The following is a 17086-nucleotide window of genomic DNA, read 5'->3' as shown; positions in this document are numbered from 1 at the left end:
GGGCAGACGGAACGTGAACAGTCTCAGGTTGGGCCACTAGACTCGGGACCACCAGACTCGGGACCACCGGAACAGGGACCACCGGAACAGGGACCACCGGAACAGGGACCACCGGAACAGGGACCACCGGACTCGGGATCGCTGGAACAGGGACCACCGGAACAGAGACCACCGACATAGCCACGGAGGGGTTCTTTCCTCTCCTCCTCCGTTTCGGAACCACCGGAACTGGGACCACCGGAACTGGGTCGAGGAGGGGCCAGAGTGGAGAGTGGTCCTGAAATTCCTCTCGCCCACCTCCTCTACTGCGGCCTCCACGGGTCCCGCGAAATATGACCAACCGGGTCCCCTCAAAACTTTGCCTCCTCTCCCGCTCGGTGGCTGGGGAAGAGACCCTTTGCTGAGTCCTTGACATGGTCGGATCGTTCTGTCACGTGAATTACAGAAAACAAAGGGAGGACTCAAATGCAAAGGGAAAATAATTTATTTACAAAAGAAACACTAAACACAAAACAAAACCCACGAGGGGGAAAACATAACTAAATACAAAACAACTTCAAAAACAAACATACCAAAAGGGGTCACGGGAGAACAGGAGACGTGTACAAGACAACGATCCGACACAGACTGCAAACACAAAGGAACTTATAAAAGGGACAAATCAGGCAGGTAATAAGGAACAACAGGTGGGGCAAATGAAACCAATAATGAGATAACAAGGAGGGTGGGGTCAAACAGTGACAGGAACACAAACACCACATGTGCTACACAAGACAGGACAGGCATGTGACAGATTCGATATTGCAATTTTTTTATTTATTTTTTAACACTAGAAAAGTTAAATCATACACTTATACAGACTGTACATGATGTATAAGATGAGACATATTTACAAAAACAATTCATCATATTTTTCTGACTTATTTTAGAAACATACAGTACTACATTCTCTTTAATAAATGATTCAATAACAAATACATTTTTAACCCCCTGAGGTCGACGGTATCGCCGGCGATACCAGCTCGCTTTTTTTCAGTTCAGTTCAAAAGAAATTAATTTTGCTCTGTGGACTTTGATATTACAAGCAAGTTTCATACATCAATCGATTCTGTTAAATGTGTATTATTTTTGTGTATACTCACAATAAAAACAAAGTGTTGTGCTTTTTGCCAAATAAAGAAAAATAAACGTGATGCGAGTTCTGCCTTCTCTCTGTCAGTGAAGACCATTCTGAAATGCGTCCGAAAATGAACAATAACTCAGCAAATACTCAGTCAAACAGGCAAACAGACATACAGTCATGAAGCTTGAATTCTCCTCTCTTAAATGAAGTAATTTATATAAAAAACAAATATTCTCATCTTGTGAAATCTGTATTAAAAGAGAGCGATTCCAGTCGACCTCATTACAACTAAATCAAATGTAATGTGACTCCGCCTACGGAGAGCGCGCACTATTCAAACGCAAATGAATGAGGCAATCCACGCAATCCTGTGAACGCCCCCATATCAGCTCGAGAAACACAAGTTTATTCAGATCATTACTTTAACACCGTCTCGTAGCGCTGTGAGGAATAACAATAATGAAAAAAGTACCTCAGAAGTGCGGGTATATCGAGGAGCGAGCTGAGGAATACTGTAAGTTTTTTTTTTCTTCTCACATGAATCGGGTTTCTGTTTATGATGAATGAACGGCAGAGATGCGCGCTGTTTACCACAGCTCGCAAAAAGACAGTTTAAATTTAAATTGCGTCTCTGTGTGAATGAATGATGATGTTTTAGCAAACTGTATTGCCGTACTGAGTTGAGTAAAAATCGACAGAAATATGTTGAAATAAAATGTAGGCTATTTGTATAAGCAACGTTTTAAACTGAAAATGAACATATGCCCTAATATTTCATAAAAACAACGTTACAGTCAGGCGTTTCTGTTTGTGTATGAATGTTTCGGTTTTAGCAAACTGTATTGCTACACTCAGTAAATATCGACTAAAATATGTTGAAATAAAATGTATTTGTAAGCAACGTGTTAAACTGCAAATTAACATTTATATTTCTTATAATAAAAATGAAAGACCTATGTTACAGACATATGAAAGACAACATTTCGTTGATTAGTTTTGGATAGATTATACATTTTTAATGTAAAATATCTGCCACCTCAAATAAGCTTTCAAATAAGTTTGCCAATATTTGCTTATGTTAAATATAATATGTTTTGTCAAAAATAAAGTTATCAAATAATCAATGAAATCCTTAACTTTGAAATATGTATGATAAAATGTATACTTTAGTTTTTACAAAGAAAGATTACACTTTCTTTGTAATTGTAACCTTTTTAATAAAAAAATATATTTACAAGGTAGATGTAAACAAACTATTAAAAGGTAAATATAAGCCTTTTCTTTAAATAACTTTTATTGTGTTTTATTATTGACAAATTTGGGGAGAGGATAAATATTCCAAAACTGAAAATACAGTATGAGAATTAACTGCACAATTACTAGACATGTTTTCCTTGGATATTATAGGCCAAATTGCAAGCACAATATGTGGAAAAATAAAAAAGAATTGAGATGCTTCCAACTGTTGCTCTTGCATTCTTGTGGCTCAGTGACTCACCTGAATGAATGGCTAATTAAGTATGCAGGCCCCATTGTCTCCTCAGGTGTGAACCACTACATATGCATGACCGTAGACGCCCACTCCGCATATGGCCTTTCCAAACAGAAAGTGCTTTGCAAAATTCAAATCAATGTATTGTGTTATGTGAATGATAAGGCAGGGTGATTTTCACTTCATTTTGAAGAAAAAACACTAGGCAATGACATATTTTAGACAAAAGTCTTATTGGCACATATTTAGAATGTGTTTTATGGCCTTATTTCAGAAACTTTAGTTTTTAGTTTTTTCAATAACCATGCATAAACATTATTCTCTCAAAAATGCAGACATGTACATTCTTGTTGCTCACATTTCATGGTAGCCCTGTTTGTGCTAAATAGTGTGTAATTTTTTTTTGCCATTAATATGTTTATAAGCAACTGAAAAAAGCAAAAATGTCAGGGCATGTCAGAACATCTCAAGGACCCCAAAAACCCCTCAGACCCCAGAGGGTTAACAGTCACTTGTCGCGACCTTGTGGCGAAACAATGTAATTGATAAATGCGTTGTTTTAAGCGCCAAATCAAAAGCTGATTTACTCTATTTTGATCGCTATCATAGACATCAGTGTTTATATTTGAACTTTAAACTTTTATCCCAGTACTTCTATGATAATTTGAACTATTGTATCACAGAAATAATGACAGGCTACTATGAGGAAAAGACTGCTGTTTCATGACGACTCTCTCTGGGTCAGCGGCAACACAGATCTGAAAGTTGCGATAAGATTTTGTCAAAGGTTTAATAGACAGACGAAATGGAAGAAGATCGTGGGGGTGTTTGAATGGAGATCACAGTCTTTTAAAGATGAATCGTGCAGCTCTACTGTCTTATCTCTTTCTCAGCATATGAGTAGCGAGGGCTTTTCAATGCATTCAGACTCAATAGCTTTCTTTGTTGTCTCTCGTTATCTTTGTTATCTTTGAGTGTTGAGTGACGTAATATAAGTGGACGCGTGTCACTCAACACTCAAAGATAACGACACATTTCATCCTCTGTTGAAACGAAAGTGGCTAACTTCAGTCAACCTCATCTACAAGCAAGGGCAAATATAAAGCAATTTAATTTGAATTAATATTGATTCTGTAATTATAAAAAAATCGTTTTTAAAATTGTTTAAAAAGTGAAATACCTAGGTGAATCGATTTTTTTTCTCCCAGCCCTAAAAAATATTGTCCCTTTCTGAAAAAGGTGTGACTGCAGAGATGTACGCAAAAGGATGTTAAAAGCCTTAGGCATGCCACTCTAAAAAGTTTGAGAACCACTGGTCTATATGATATCCATTTAAACAACATAAACTAAACAATATACAGACTGAAATCGCGAAATGGCCTTAAACAATATTAAATTGTGAGCGAAACTTCTCAGCAATGAACAGGGCAAGTGATTTTAAACCAGAATGCAAGAAAGCACAATTTGAAAATTGTCAGTTCATCTTCTCTTGTGCTATCTTCCAAAATGGTTATGTAAGTTTGTTTCTATTTCAGAGGAGAGCACCTTGCTGCACGCTTAAGCATTAGTAAACGGACCTGGCCCTGAAGTCGATCCGTACAGGCAGGCCTTAGAAAGTTGTTTTCAAAGCAGAGAAAAATTAATTGCTCAGACAGAAACTGCCAACTGCCAGGCTGAAGCTCAAATTATTTTAAAGTTTTTATTTTAATAAATAATTTAAAAGGCACTTTTACAAACATTTACTAAAATCAGAAAGATTGAACAGAGGTGCTACAGTTTTCCTTGAGAGAGGGTGTGTGTGTGTGTGTGTGTGTGTGTGTGTGTGTGTGTGAGAGAGAGAGAGAGAGAGAGAGAGAGAGAGAGAGAGAGAGAGAGAGAGAGAGAGAGAGAGAGAGAGAGACAAGGAAATAAGAGAACCTTTGTGTAGGCTAGTTGACAATAGTTTAACACGTTCATAACAGAGATACCAACAGTTAAATATTGGGTTAAAATAAATCAAACACATTGTAATGGATTCTCCTTGCAGATAAATACACTCACAGAATAATTGCACTCACTCACATCCATACACAATAAATACCACAGGGCTGTCACTGCTGTCGCTGTCATCAGAGGATGACACGTCTCCAGATCCAAAAAAATCACTGACTAGCCTTAGCCACTCTTGATGACCAGCAGCAGAGCTTAGGTTAGAAGCCTCTAGTGATTTCAACGCTTTTGGCGACTTTTTGGCGACTTTGCTCTCTTTTGACAGCGACATTTCTCAAATTAATAATATTTAATCTTTCTGAGGAGATCTGCTAGCTTGTTTACACATAGCGCTACGAGTCTGACAGGAGGATGGCTGGACCAATCGCGTGCCGGTCAGTCGAAACGGGGCTTCCCTTTGACAAATGATCAGCGTTTGTGTACATTTCTAAGCTCTTTGATTGGTTCTATACAACGTGAAACATCATATTTGGAGAGCAGAGACGTTTGAGGGGATTCCCGGGAAATGTTCAGAGGTGACGAGAGGAGTTGAGACAAGCAATATTCATTTTCAGCGAATTTAGTAAAACTTTGTAAACTTTAATAGTCATTTAAATACCTTTACTCAATTATCTGGACTACGAAACTTTAGGAGATTATTTTTGAATGTCTGTTCTTTGGATTTTAGCAAAAAAAAAAATTTTTTTCAAAAATCTATTATTTCATTGTTTTTCCACATAATCGGCCCATATCTTAAAATGGAACGTTGCGACTTCCGACTCATTTCGCCAGATCGGGTCACATATGGTAAGTTCATGTAACAGATGTAACAAGGACACTTAAATAAAATGTTATCGAATATTCTTGTAATTTTTATGATATGGAAACTAACTAATCAAGCAGTTTGTAGAAGCGGGTCTGAACCTCAGACTGGACCTGTTAATGGTGCCGTGGATTAAGTCTCTGATTGTGAAGTTCTGCTGATCTGAGCTGTAGATCCTGAACTGAGAGACTGAAGAGTGTCATTGTTCTCTACAGGTTGAGGGATTGTGGTGTTACAGATGAAGGTTGTGCTGCTCTGAGATCAGCTCTGAGATCAAACCCCTCACACCTGAGAGAACTGAGTCTGTCAGGGAATAAACTAAGTCACTCGGGTGTGAAGCTGCTCTCTGATCTGAAGGAGGATCCACATTATAAACTGGAGACGCTTCTGTGAGTAGAGATGATTAAAACTGTTCATATTTTAATTGAAAGTTAATTTAGTTTCTTGGTTTTCTTTCATTGTGATGGTGAATTACTCACTATAAACATGTTTAACAAGAGTTTAATTCTTAATTCTCTTTAATAGTTTATAGCAACAATTAAATATCTTCAAGTTTCTTTTTATTTCAAACAATTCAATATTTTGCTTTTATCATTGTCAATGTCAATTGCAATAAAAGATAATGTTAAATATTTATCACTAGTTTCTTTATCATAAATAAACCTGACCCAGTGACACAGAAAGAGGACAGTCATACAGGGTTATAGATAAGGGTCAAGGGTCATCATTCATGGGGACTTAGAAGCAAAATCTGAATGTTTAAAAACAGCTTTAACAATCATGTATCACAGTATTATATTATAATCTCTCACTTAATCATCCAAGTAGTTTCTTTTAGTTGTTCTAAAGTTGATAATGCAATAATGTCGCACACGTTTGACTGTCTGTGTTTTACTTACAGGTTGTAGATGTTAGTCTGACCTTCTCTGTGGATCAGCTGATGGAGAATAAAGAGCCTCTACAGACACAATTTTCCCGCAAAAATCAAAATTATCCCATTATTTATTTATTTATTACACTGGAGTCGCATGGATTACTGTCATGATGGATGGATGCATTTTTTGGGGGCTTCAAAATCTCAGGCTCCATTCACTCCCATTATAAAGCTGGGAAGAACCAGGATTTTTTTTATATATATAACTCTGATTGTGTTCGTCTGACGATGTCATATACACCTAGGATGACTCTAGGGAGAGTAAATTATGGGCTAATTTTCATTTTTCAGTGAACTAACCCTTTAATGTCAATATTTGTATTGAGCCCTGTGATGTCCTTACATTAATATTCCACTAGATGGCACTCAAGCTCCTTAGGTTAGATATATATGTGAAGTAGGAGAGAGAAGAGTAAGACAGAATATTGAGCATGTGCTTGCATGTTATCCTGCTTGTGCATAAGTTATTAAAGAGTTTCCTAAGAGAATTCTACTTGCTTGTGCTTCTTGTCATGAAGACATGACAAAATTGGCGACGAGGACGATTTTTTTTTCACAAGATTTCCTGAGGATGAGTCCCATGAAACTAGTGCTCCTCGACAGGTAGAGAAACAAGCCGATCGACTTACTAATCGATGGCACAAACAGGGAGCTAGACCCAAAGGCACTCAAGACATCAGATTGTCACGAGCATCACATATTGCCGCAGTAGCATCCTCTACCCCAGATACAGCTCTGACAAGGATTGCAAACACCGGTCTTCTACCACCGCCTATACATCTTGAGAACAGATTTGAAGTACTAATGAATGTAAATGAGGAATCCCCAAATGTGATGAATGTGATCGAACACAGACTGAATGGGCCAGTAGCTAACACTGATGCTAACTGGCGCTCAAGATCAAGCAGACAGCGGCACTCAGCTCAGAACGCTGCCGAACCCAGGACTCTGATAGTGGGGGACTCGATAATCAGAAACATTAGCAGCAGGGATACAACTATGTGCTGCCTTCCACAAGCAACAACTTCTGATATAAACAGGGAACTTCAGAACATTCTGATGAAACATAAGACTGCAAATCGACTCATCATTCATGTGGGGAAGAATGATATTCATAAAGAGCAGTCAGAACTCCTTAAGAAGGATTTCAATGAACTTTTTGAAACACTTGAAAGACTGAAAGTTCAAACATTCATCAGTGGACCTCTCCCAGCAAGAGGAACAAACAGGTTTTCACGGTTGCTTGGGCTAAATACATGGCTGCAAAAAACCTGCAATATAAAAGGAGTAAACTTCATTGACAATTTCAATCTTTTCTGGAGTCAGAGACAACTGTTTCATCGGGATGGCCATCACCCAAACAAACTTGGTTCAAGAGTGTTAAAGGACAATTTCTACTTCTCCCTCAATCATCCTTCTGCAGTGTGTGCCAATCCACTCAATCTGAACGGCACACACACACCTGGACACAGTATGAATGACCACAGGACTTCACTTCAGCAGCAAAATGGACATGCGGTTGACATATCACACAAGGACAATGATAACACCACTCCGCCACAACAACCTCTGCTCACGGACACAATCTCAGCTGAGCCCTGCCCACAGAGAGACTTATCAGAACTGCTTGAAGATTCAGCACCCAAGGACGACTTCCTGGAAAACAGCCAGGGAAGCCAGGACAGCATATCACAACCTCCTATAACACCAGAGCAACAGCCCCTTTCACTAGACACGCTATCCCTCTCTCCAGCATCGCCACTTCTGTGTTTCTCACAGAAAATGGAAGAACTGGTGTATGCTGGAACCAAACTATCCCACTCTTTTGCTGCAAGCCCCCAGATACCAACCAAAAAACGGCAGGCACCATTACCACCCGCACCAAAGCCTGCAGGCCCAGCTCGCCCTCCCCCTCCTGTGAGAGCTCTTCGGCCTCTGCCACAACGCCAGGGCCCACACCCACCTACATCTGCTCGAGGTGAACCAAAAACAACTGATACCAGCTCTCAGTGATGTGTTTTGGGTCCCCGCTCTGATAACAGTAACTTTCTCAAATGTTTACAGAACAAGCGGGAACCCAGTGTGCCTGTATCTTTCTCTATTGCTGTTTTATTACAAGATAGAAAATCTAAGGCCTTCAATAGCCGTGCAGCAAACCTAACTAATCTGGTGCCTATTACACGTCAAAGTAAGATTGATGTGGGGACAAAAAGTAAGACTGTTAAGTTAGCACTTTTAAACATTCGCTCACTTAAAAATAAATCACTTCTAGTCAACGACTTAATAACCACAAACAACCTGGATTTTATGCTTCTAAATGAAACCTGGCTAGAAGACAGCTTTAGTGCAACAATCCTCAATGAAGCAGCCCCTCCTAACTTTACTTTTATGAGTGTCTGCAGAGCTGTTAAGAGAGGTGGGGGTCTAGCTGCTCTTTTTAAAGATATCTATCAATGTAAGCAAATATCATTTGGGAATTACCCTTCTTTCGAATATCTGGGTATTGTGTTAAAAGGTGCTCCACGCATTTTACTTATCATTATTTACAGGCCTCCAAAATTCTCTCTAGCCTTTGCTGAGGACTTTACAGAACTGTTATCAGCAATTACCTCAGAGTTTGACTGTTTTGCCATTGCTGGAGATTTTAACATCCACATAGATAGTGCAGAGAACAACATGGCTAAAGAAATCAAAAGTGTTTTAAAAACTTTTGATCTGACTCAGCATGTACATGGACCCACACACAATCGTGGACACACTCTAGATTTACTTATCAGTAAGGGTCTTAACATTTCATCGATTGTTATTAAGGATGTAGCACTGTCTGATCATTTCTGTATTTTCTTTGATATATTGATCTCTCCTGCCACTGAAGCTAGATCTGTGTCTGTCAAGAAGAGATGCTTAAATGAGAACACTAGTGTACTATTTATGAAGGCTATATCCTTAACACCAAGCATATCTGCAGACTCTGTTGATTTTCTCCTTGATTCTTTTAACTCAAAAGTTAAAGGTGTAATTGATGATATTGCTCCTGTTAAAGTCAGGAAGAAGAGTGGCAGACAAAAAGCACCCTGGAGAAACTCAACAGCAGTGCAAAATATGAAAAGACAATGCAGAAAAGCAGAGCGCATGTGGCGGAAGACAAAACTTGTAGTCCATTATAACATCTACAAAGACAGCCTTCATGCTTTCAATATGGAACTAGGCAAAGCTAGACAGACTTTCTTCTCAAATATCATAAACAGTAATTTAAACAACACACGCACTCTTTTTGCTACTGTAGAGAGACTGACAAACCCCCCAAGCCAGATTCCCAGTGAAATGCTCTCAGAGAACAAGTGCAGTGAGTTTGCTTCTTTCTTCTCTGAGAAAATCAATAATATCAGAAAGGTGATCAGCACATCCTTGAGTTGCCCTGGGGTCAGACAGATCAAACCACCTGAGAAAGTAGTTACTATGTCTGACTTCAAAGAAATTGATGGCAAAACTTTGGAAGAAACCGTACGACACCTTAAAACATCAACCTGTGCTCTTGACACACTTCCCACATCATTTTTCAAAAGTGTGTTAAACAGTTTAGAAGCAGATCTTCTAGAAGTGGTAAATGCCTCACTTCTCTCTGGGAGTTTTCCAAACTCCCTAAAAACTGCAGTTGTCAGGCCCCTCCTGAAAAAGAGCAATCTGGATAAGACCATATTAAGCAACTATAGGCCGATCTCAAATCTTCCTTTCATAGGCAAGATCATTGAAAAAGTTGTCTTCAATCAGCTGAACAAATTCTTAAGCTCGAATGGATCCTTTGACAATTTTCAATCTGGTTTCCGACCGCACCACAGCACAGAGACAGCGCTCATAAAGATAATAAACGATATTCGCTTAAATACTGATTCAGGCAAACTATCAGTGCTGGTGCTACTCGACCTCAGTGCTGCATTTGACACTGTCGATCATAACATACTTATTGACAGGCTGGAAAACTGGGTGGGGCTTTCTGGGATAGTCCTAAAATGGTTCAGGTCATACTTAGATGGGAGAGGTTATTATGTGAGTATAGGAGACCATAAGTCTGAGTGGACATCCATGACATGCGGAGTCCCTCAAGGCTCAATTCTTGCGCCACTCCTGTTCAACCTGTATATGCTCCCAATGAGCCAAATAATGAGAAAGAACCAAATTGCTTACCACAGCTATGCAGACGACACACAGCTCTACTTAGCCCTATCGCCTAACGATTACAGCCCCATTGACTCCCTGTGCCAATGCATTGATGAAGTCAAAAGTTGGATGTGTCAAAACTTTCTTCAGTTAAACATAGACAAAACTGAAGTCATTGCATTTGGAAACAAAGATGAAGTTCTCAAGGTGAATGCATACCTTCACTCTAGGTGTCAAACAACTAAAAATCAAGTCAGGAATCTTGGTGTGACACTAGAGTCAGACCTTAGTTTCAGTAGTCATGTCAAAGCAATAACTAAATCAGCATACTATCATCTGAAAAATATTGCAAGAATTAGATGCTTTGTTTCCAGACAAGACTTAGAGAAACTTGTGCATGCTTTCATCACCAGCAGGGTGGATTATTGTAATGGACTCCTCACTGGCCTTCCCAAAAAGACCATAAGACAGTTGCAGCTCATACAGAACGCTGCCGCCAGGATTCTGAGCAGAACCAGAAAATATGAACACATCACACCAGTCCTCAGGTCTTTACACTGGCTCCCAGTTAAATTTAGGATTGATTTTAAAGTATTATTACTGGTATATAAATCATTCAATGGCCTAGGACCTCAATACATTGCAGATATGCTCACTGAATATAAACCCAACAGATCACTCAGATCACTAGGATCATATCAGCTAGAAATACCAAGGGTTCACTCAAAGCATGGTGAATCTGCTTTTAGCTATTATGCCAGCCGCAGCTGGAACCAGCTTCCAGAGGAGATCAGACGTGCTCCTACAGTAGTCACATTCAAATCCAGACTCAAAACACATCTGTTTAGCTATGCATTTACTGAATGAGCACTGTGCCAATGTTCGTCCGACTGTTTGTACTGTACTGTATTTTATTTTATTTTGTTTTTCTTAACTGTTTTAATTAGTCTTATCTCTTTTTATTATTTTAATTTCTTTTATGTAAAGCACTTTGAATTGCCATTGTGTATGAAATGTGCTATATAAATAAACTTGCCTTGCCTTGCCTTGAGGATGGCATCAGTAAGTGCTCCGTTTCCCAGTCCATTTTTGCCTTGTCCCGGTGAGCCCACTATACCACTTGTAACATGGCAGAGAATGTTTGAGAATTACATGCTCGTCATCAATGCTACTGGAGATTCCTGGCCAGAAGCCAGAAAACGGGCTTTACTTCTTCAAAGCCTCGGAACTGAAGGTCAGAGACTATTTTATACATTGCCCAATACGGTGACAATCTTGCAGCTGCTGTTAAAGCTTTGGAGGAGCATTTCATTCCAAAACGAAATGTGGTCGTGGAAAGACATGTCTTCAGGAAACGAGTGCAGAGGACAGATGAAACGGTACTGCAATATATTGCTGCATTGAGAGATTTGGTGACTACTTGCTAATTTAATGACAATCTTGATGATATGCTGCGTGATCAGCTAGTAGAAAATATTGCTAACCCTCGCATTCGTGAAAGATTATTAGTGGAATCTAAATTGACGCTAGAGACTGCAATTACACTCTCCACGCAGCTATGCACAGGCAAAATCTATGGCTACAAGCAGTTCTGCTCCAGTACAAGCCGTACATGCCACTCCTGCGACTGGATGACAGCATTCAAAGGCCAAATTCAAAACACGTACCTCATCAAAACCTCATTCTGCTTCTTCAGCTCGGACATGCTTCCGCTGTGGCTCCACTGGACATCTTGCAAACGCACAGAACTGCCCTGCTGCATCTGCTAAATGTAAAAATTGTAATAAGACTGGACATTTTGCACGAGTCTGCCGTTCTGTTCCTACTCGTTCAGTGCATTCAGTTGAATTACCAGAGGTTTGTATTCTCTATCTACCTGGAACATCTGATCGTTTGATGTGTGATGTGACTATAAATGCTACGTCTGCTGTTTCACCTGTGTCTCTTCAACTCTGGTTCATCAGTGTCCATTCTGCCAAAACAATTGTATGAGCAGCACTTTCGCACTGTGCCGTTACAAGCTCCATCTGCCCGTTTAGTCACTTACTTGCAAGAGCCAATTTCAGTGCTTGGATGTTTACCTGCAACGGTGTCTAAATATGGCCTTACCTGTCCTGCGCATTTCTTCATTGTTGACAATGGCACAGCTTTGTTAGGCATGGACCTGATTAAGGGACTCCAGCTTCGATTCGATGGAAACACTGTGCTGCCGCCGCCACAATCCGCTTCAGTTTGTGCCCTCTCCACTCCTCCATCACAGCGTACTGCATTGGACTGTGTAAAAAATTTTACACACAAGGTTAACATTTCTGACTCTGTACCCCCTGTCAGACACAAATTGCGTCACTTACCTTTTTCTGTCAGATATGCTGTTTCCGCAGAACTGGAACGACTCTTGCATGCTGGTGTCATTGAAAGAATTGACTCCTCTCCTTGGGTTTCTCCGATTGTTGTGGTCCAAAAGAAAACGGGGGGGATCCGCATGTGTGTGTGGATCTGCGAGGGCCCAACAAGGCAGTTATAGTAGACAGCTACTCATTGCCACACAGGAGGAGATTATGACATTACTGCAAGGTGCAACTTATTTTCAACTATAGACTTAGAAAGTGCATATCATCAAGTACCTCTTCATGACGACAGCCGGTACCTCACTGCATTCATTACACACGAGGGCCTCTTCAGGTTCCGCAGGGTACCTTATGGTTTAGCATCTGCTCCATCTGCATTCCAAAGGATGATGGCTGTCATTCTAAAAGGACTCCAGAACGTTGCAAATTATCTAGACGACATCATCGTGTGGGGACGCTCGCTACAGGAGCATGATCAAGCGCTAGAGAATGTGCTGCAACGTCTCAAAGATGCTGGGTTGGTGTTGAATGAGTCTAAATGTCAATTCAGAAAGCAGAGCTTGAAGTTTTTAGGACACATGGTAACATCACAGGGTATTCAGCTGGATCAGGAACATCTCTCTGCAATAATCAATGCACCTGTGTCATCGGATGCTGTTCATTTACGTTCTCTGCTGGGTCTCCTCTCATGGTACAACAAATTTATTCCTAATTTCGCTTCCGTAGTGATGCCTATGCATGCCTGCCTGAGAGATGAGAGTGGATTTCACTGGTCCGATGAAGCTCAACAAAGCTTAGCTGAAGTCAAAAAGCTACATGTAAACAGTCCTGCTCTTGCACTATTTGAACCGGGGCTGCCAGTGGTCATTTCTACTGATGCGTCTGCTTACGGACTAGGTGCTGTCTTCGCACAAATAAGCACTGATGGTCAAGAATGTACTATCGCTTTCGCATCCAGAACACACCCCAGCTGAACAGAAATACTCCACTGTCGAAAAGGAGGCTCTGGTGTGCGTTTGGGCTCTGGAGAAGTGGAGGACATACTTGTGGGGTCGCAGATTTACTCTGCGGACTGACCATCAGGCCTTGACGTCGCTGCTGACCACAAAAGGGACTGATAGAGCTGGCATGCGCATAGCTCGGTGGGCTGCTCGGTTGCTCTGTTTTAATTACACTGTTGAGTATCGTGCTGGATCTCAAAACTACACTGAAGACTGTGTGTCCCGCCTGCCCCTGCCTCTTACTTTGGATGCTGAGTCAGATACAGAGCCCGAATTTGTTGCTTTACTGTCCACTGGTCCGACTGCTATATCTCAGGATGAATTTGCTGCTGCCTCTGCTAGTTGTTCTGAACTTTCTGCACTTCGAACACAAATTGTCTGTGGCTGGCCTCCATCTCCTGCTGCTCTGGATCCTGTTCTACGCCCATATTACAAACTTAGACATGAGTTCAGTGTGCAAGCTGATTTTGTGTTTAGAGGGTCTCGACTGGTGGTACCTGGAGAACTGCGTGAGTCACTGATCCGCATTGCACATGAGGGCCATCAGGGGATTGTGAGGACAAAGCAACGCCTGCGTGAAATGTTTTGGTGGCCCAGAATGGACACACTTGTGGAAGAAAAGATTACCGCCTGTCAGTTATGTCTTTCTCTGGACAAAACTGCGAAAACCTCTGCTGTGCCCCTCCAGCCTGTTCCTTTACCATCTGCACCCTGGGAAAAACTGGCGATGGACATTGTGGGCCCTTTCAAGACTGCTGTCTGGGACTGTCGATACGCTCTGACACTCACTGACTACTATAGTAAATGGCCCGAGGTAGCCTGAAAAGTACAATTCAATCAGCAATCCTACAATCAGCACCATGGAAAGCAACAGTGACTGACTTCCTGCAGATCTATCGTGCTACACCTCATGCTGTCACAGGTGTTTCCCCCTTCGAATTGCTTCATGGGAGGAAAATGCGCACCCGCCTCAATGTCCTGAAACCCTCAACTTCTGGTCATGAACCTAAACAACTGCAGAAGCGTGTTTCAGCACGTCAGGATGTCATGAAATCTCGCTTTGATAACAAGCATAGAGTGCGTCATTCTTCTTTCCGAAAAGGGGATAAAGTGCGCATAAAATAGTCAGTACATGTACCAAAAGGACACCCAAAATTCACTCCTCCAGTTGAGGTTAGAGAAAAAGTTTACACCTACCTCTTAGACGATGGAAAGTGGCATGCATCGTGTCTCACATCTGCGCTGACTAATGCAGTGGATAATAGACTGACCACAAATGCAGAAAACCTGATTCCCTCTCAAGTTCCACTGTCCGGAAATTCAGTGTCTTCTGATGCGTGTTCACGTGAGACACGTCAAAGACGTGAGCCAGGTTGGCTAAAGGACTATGTTTATTAGTCACAGAAACTGACATAGACTTTTGCACACATTCACAAAAACTGACATAGACTTTTGCACACATTCACAAAAACATTCAAGTACTGAATAGCAGTTGAGTAGTTTTGTTCATATTGTTTAAATGCTCCTTTGCATTCATGTAATGTGTTGCTTAGTGTATTCTTATACATGTGAAATTGTTGATGCATTAAGGATTGGATGTTCTTTATTTCTATTCCATGTCAATTGTTGGCTACAGAAAGAATTCATTTAACTAAGAGGGGAAAATGTGATGTCCTTACATTAATATTCCACTAGATGGCACTCAAGCTCCTTAGGTTAGATATACATGTAAAGTAGGAGAGAGAAAGAGTGAGAGAGAATGCTGAGCATGTGCTTGCATGTTATCCTGCTTGTGCATAAGTTATTCAAGAGATTAAGTGAGACTCGTTTATATTGTTCTTCATTTGATTTGAACAGGCTTTATGTCAAACATCACATGCACAAACAAAACAGGACTCGTCGCATCCGCTTGTTGGAGAAAGTGTATGAACTGATGCCGATATCTTTGGACTTTAAACATAATCAGCTAACCTAGCTAGTTATTTGTATTGTGCGGTTTTATTCCATTTTAATATCCAAATGTTAGTTAGAAGAAGTCAAGAAGATATATAAGGGATAATTTAGAGCGAGGCGGTTGTTATAGCGAATACAACCCTGACAGTAGAGGTCTGCACGGGACTGTTTTTTAAGTCCCGCTCCCGCCCGCTCCCGCTGGGGTTATATCCCGCACCCACCTGTTCCCGCTGCCTATACACTATTTGTTCACCCGCTGTCTGCTTAGAATAATTTTCTTCCCGACCCGACCATCCCGCTTTAATATAGAGATCTCCCAGAATTTCACATGTACATTTTCACAGAGAAAATACAAATGTAGTCTGCACAAACATTTTTTTATTATTATTTTATTCGCCTTCGCCTTGTCAATATACAAAATTTAACATTTTGCTGCAGACACAGACAGTAGGGGAAAAAATATCGCAGCAAAAAAAAAAAAAGAAGTGTAGGCTATTATTTTTATTCGTATTATCAAAATTCGTAACATTTTGCTGTTAAGCAAATACAATCAATGCATGACAGAAAGAACCGTTACTGGTCCGTGCGTGCATAACGGTCCTGAGTACTGGGCAGACTGTAGCCTAGAGCCCTGCAAGCCCGTCGGGGCCAGACGGGGCCCGACAGGCTAAGCCCATTCGGGCCGGGCTCGGGCCGTTTTTTTTTTTTTTACAGATCGGGCTCGGGTCGGGCTCGGGCTTATTTTAGCTTCTCTCCTCATTGTGTATATAATTAACGTGCAGCAGAGCACACGTCACGAAGTGTGTATGAAATATTGTTATATTGATTATATTATAAATATTATACATCACCTAAGAAAGTAACACAAACGCAACACGCATACACGAACGCGCGCGCGTCACTCACGTGCATTAAACAAAGCAAAGAAAGGTAGGCCGTTTATTTACTTATTTTTGCGGTTTGATCCCGTAGCACTATATTCTCCCTTCATGGTTATGCTTCTGTGTAATGGACGGTTTGTCCAATATTTTTGGGCATGATGTTTCAGGCCTATAATAAAAGTTTACCTCTTAGTAGCGTGTGACGTGTGTGTGTTTGCGTGTGTAGCAGAGACAGTGCGCATCAGAGAGCGCGCGATGTGTGTGTGTTTGCGTGTGTAGCAGAGACAGCGCGCATCAGAGAGCGCGCGATGTGTGTGTGTTTGCGTGTGTAGCAGAGACAGCGCGCATCAGAGAGCGCGCGACGTGTGTTTGCGTGTGTAGCAGAGACAGCGCGCGTCAGAGAGA

This window comes from Scardinius erythrophthalmus (assembly GCF_964197995.2).
Source record: "Scardinius erythrophthalmus genome assembly, chromosome: 10".
NCBI classification, from domain to species: Eukaryota; Metazoa; Chordata; class Actinopteri; order Cypriniformes; family Leuciscidae; genus Scardinius; species Scardinius erythrophthalmus.
This window is presented reverse-complemented; position numbering follows the sequence as displayed.